We start from the raw sequence: 4528 nt of genomic DNA on the forward strand, positions 1-4528 counted from the left end.
ATGTTCTCACGGCACAAGAGTGCTTATTGCAAGCTCTACATGAATTCTTTTTTTTTTTTGGGCTGTATGAGGTATCCGTTCCTGTGAATACATCATCCGACTTTTTTGTTCAGGCTCTGGATCGTAGACTTACACCTGCTCATGATTTTGCGTTTGTAGAAGCTTTTAAATGTGACGTTGTCAATGACCTTATTAACAGATCGCCTCCTCGCAAGTGATTGGGGTTGGAAGGTATGCCTAATGAGTATTAAGTGCGTTTTTGGCCTTCGTTGGGTACTACTTTTAAACTACTTTCGAGTGAATTGTTGAGAGGGGGTTTGTGCCCGACTCCTTTATGGGTGTATTAATTTCTAAAAGTTCTTGTCCGACAGGGCGACGGCCTTGCCGCAGTGGATACACCGGTTCACGTCAGATAACCAAAGTTAAGCGCTGTCGGGCGTGGCTGGCACCTGGATGGGTGACCATCCAGGCCGCCATGTGCTGTTGCCATTTTTCGAGGTGCACTCAGCCTCGTGATGCCAATCGAGGAGCTACTCGACCGAACAGTAGCGGTTCCGGTGAAAGAAAACCATCGTAACGACCGGGAGAGCGGTGAGCTGACCACACGCCCCTCCTATCCGCATCCTCAGCTGAGGATGACACGGCGGTCGGATGGTCCCGATAGGCCAGTTGTGGCATGATGACGGAGTGAATTTCTTGTCAGACAGCACTTAATAAATTTCACCTGATTGCCTTATTAAATTTTGACTGTAAGACTGTAGCGAGGGCGGTGAATAGCGGGCTGTCTGCATTGCTGGGGAAAGTTGTGGCTCAGCATCATACATGTGTTGTACTGTTCTGAACCCGGTAGCAGAATGTAGTGATATCATATCAGTGGCAACTATTACTTCTGTTCCAGGTGCTCTGACGTTACTCGATAGAAATGCGCAGAGTCTTGGATAATTTGTTTACGGGTATCCAAGCTTCGGTGGCTGTCAACGACCACTGACGACCCCTATTACCACTCGTAGGTGTTTTCCTTAGGGAAGTCCGCTTTCCGCGTCACAGTTTGTTCTGTCACTTGAGCCCCTTACTCGAACAATCGTCTCCCACTTAGAAGGATGGACACCCTTGGGCGACACGATCTCGGATGATGAGATGGAGTTACACCGTTCTCTGTCTGAGATCCCACTGCTCAATGCTGCGTTTGATGTCTTTCGCCTTGTATCTGGTGCACACATCAACGAAGGCAAATATCCACTGATGAAATTACAGGATTCTGATAATGCCATCACTTCGTGGGCGACAGTGGCCGATAGACATAAATCTCTGGGAGTCATAGTTGACCGTTCTCGACTTTAAATGGCTACACTTAATTGGAAGTCGGATACAATGAGCAATCTGGGAACATGAACGGCGTTATCTTAACCTGCTGCAGAAAAGTTCGGATTCTGGACTCGTATATCTTTTGCAAAGCCTGTTACATCGCTCAGAACTTTCCCCCCTCCCTTCATGATGACTCGCAGACTAGAACGGTTGTGTAGTCGTTTTCGACGGAAACATCACATTATTCGAATACGATATGAGTTGGATGCGCGTTCGCGTTCTTTCAGAGATATTCGACTTCTCGATATTCAAAGGAAACCGTTTCTGTTATTTGTTTGGCGCACCGTGCTGACTGTCTCTGACACAAACCACACATTCACAACTCGGTTATTTTACTGTCTGCGGTTGGGCAGTCTTGATCCGCCGGAGGATGGCGGTCGATTGAATTTCCAGTGAAAACAGGTCCGTGAATTATATATTGTTGTCAATTATTTGGGAACTGATATTCTACAGAAGCAGCACCTCGCTACCATGTTTTTGTTAATACACTGGAAAGGGATTAGGTGTAAGGTACCGGTTGAACGGGTATCACCGCAGACTTGTTGGAAGACTGTGTGGTTTCATCTCAGTCTTCCTGTTTTCCCGGCTGTAGTGGCGTCCTCATGGTATCACGTGGTACACAATCTGTTATCCACCTATGAACACCTGGATCGTATTGGACTTAGTATCACCGATGAATGTAGTTGCTGTCTCGCCATAGAGCGCTACAACATAGATTTACCTGTCACAGTCAAGATGCGAACTGGCAGCGGCTTGAAAAGCAATTAGCGTTTCTGACTCGATCCATTGAGATTGCCTTTCCTCTCCTCCGTCCACAGTCCTCCTACTTTCCGAAAGTGAAGTCAAATACCACTGAATTGTTGTCATACCGCTTTGTTCATTACATTGCAGACCGAGGTGGCGATAGGGACCCACACTGCATATTGGCAGTGTTGGCGCCTCCCACTGTTTCGGGACTTATTTGCCAATATGTTGAACTTTGTATTTCGTCGCGAAGGGGCATCGGTCAATTCCACCAATCCTTGCGTTATTCTCGTCATTGCCCCGTTCGGGAGTGCCGTTACGCAGTTGATTTCATTTCTGTGGCCCTGTTTGTTTTGTTTTCCTTCTTTAAAAAACAAAAAGAAAATTAACAAAAACTTGTTGTAGGCAACGACTGGATAATATATATATATATATATATATATTTATTTTTAGTGGCGGAAGCCATCCTGCATGAACTCCGGTTTTTACGATTCAATAAATAAATAACTGAAAATCAAAAAATTAAATAAAGGCGAGTACCACGTGAGGTAACATCACAGTGACAGGCGTGCCGGAGAAACCGTGGCCAGGCCTCGGGTCTCGTATACTTCGTTTTTGCCCAATTTCACTTTTGAGGAGTATAAGACAACTTGAATGGTAATGTGGGACATTAGGATCAGAGAGAATATCTTCGAAACACTGAAATACACTCCTGGAAATTGAAATAAGAACACCGTTAATTCATTGTCCCAGGAAGGGGAAACTTTATTGACACATTCCTGGGGTCAGATACATCACATGATCACACTGACAGAACCACAGGCACATAGACACAGGCAACAGAGCATGCACAATGTCGGCACTAGTACAGTGTATATCCACCATTCGCGGCAATGCAGGCTGCTATTCTCCCATGGAGACGATCGTAGAGATGCTGGATGTAGTCCTGTGGAACGGCTTGCCATGCCATTTCCACCTGGCGCCTCAGTTGGACCAGCGTTCGTGCTGGACGTGCAGACCGCGTGAGACGACGCTTCATCCAGTCCCAAACATGCTCAATGGGGGACAGATCCGGAGATCTTGCTGGCCAGGGTAGTTGACTTACACCTTCTAGAGCACGTTGGGTGGCACGGGATACATGCGAACGTGCATTGTCCTGTTGGAACAGCAAGTTCCCTTGCCGGTCTAGGAATGGTAGAACGATGGGTTCGATGACGGTTTGGATGTACCGTGCACTATTCAGTGTCCCCTCGACGATCACCAGTGGTGTACGGCCAGTGTAGGAGATCGCTCCCCACACCATGATGCCGGGTGTTGGCCCTGTGTGCCTCGGTCGTATGCAGTCCTGATTGTGGCGCTCACCTGCACTGCGCCAAACACGCATACGACCATCATTGGCACCAAGGCAGAAGCGGCTCTCATCGCTGAGGACGACACGTCTCCATTCGTCCCTCCATTCACGCCTGTCGCGCCACCACTGGAGGTGGGCTGCACGATGTTGGGGCGTGAGCGGAAGACGGCCTAACGGTGTGCGGGACCGTAACCCAGCTTCATGGAGACGGTTGCGAATGGTCCTCGCCGATACCCCAGGAGCAACAGTGTCCCTAATTTGCTGGGAAGTGGCGGTGCGGTCCCCTACGGCACTGCGTAGGATCCTACGGTCTTGGCATGCATCCGTGCGTCGCTGCGGTCCGGTCCCAGGTCGACGGGCACGTGCACCTTCCGCCGACCACTGGCGACAACATCGATGTACTGTGGAGACCTCACGCCCCACGTGTTGAGCAATTCGGCGGTACGTCCACCCGGCCTCCCGCATGCCCACTATACGCCCTCGCTCAAAGTCCGTCAACTGCACATACTGTTCACGTCCACGCTGTCGCGGCATGCTACCAGTGTTAAAGACTGCGATGGAGCTCCGTATGCCACGGCAAACTGGCTGACACTGACGGCGGCGGTGCACAAATGCTGTGCAGCTAGCGCCATTCGACGGCCAACACCGCGGTTCCTGGTGTGTCCGCTGTGCCGTGCGTGTGATCATTGCTTGTACAGCCCTCTCGCAGTGTCCGGAGCAAGTATGGTGGGTCTGACACACCGGTGTCAATGTGTTCTTTTTTCCATTTCCATGAGTGTATATATAAAAAAATGTATTTCATATAGAAGTTGAAATGTAACTAACGTCATTGGAAACTTTATATCAAAGTTTGTAATTACACTATTGGCCATTAAAGTTGCTGCACCACGAAGATGACGTGCTACAAACGCGAAATTTAACCGACGGGAAGAAGATGCTGTGATATGCAAATGATTTGCTTTTCAGAGAAATCACACAAGGTTGGCGCCGGTGGCGACACCTACAACGCGCTGACATGAGGAAAGTTTCTAACCGATTTCTCTTACACAAACAGCAGTTGACTGGCGT

General features: G+C 48.9%; 1 pseudogene; it reads left to right on the plus strand.

Annotated features, from left to right (window-relative positions):
* The first annotated feature begins 371 nt into the window (after window positions 1-371).
* Window positions 372-489, plus strand: LOC126413618 (5S ribosomal RNA; annotated as a pseudogene).
* The last annotated feature ends 4039 nt before the right edge of the window (window positions 490-4528 follow it).

This window comes from Schistocerca serialis, chromosome 7 (genome assembly GCF_023864345.2).
Source record: "Schistocerca serialis cubense isolate TAMUIC-IGC-003099 chromosome 7, iqSchSeri2.2, whole genome shotgun sequence".
Lineage (NCBI taxonomy): Eukaryota > Metazoa > Arthropoda > Insecta > Orthoptera > Acrididae > Schistocerca > Schistocerca serialis.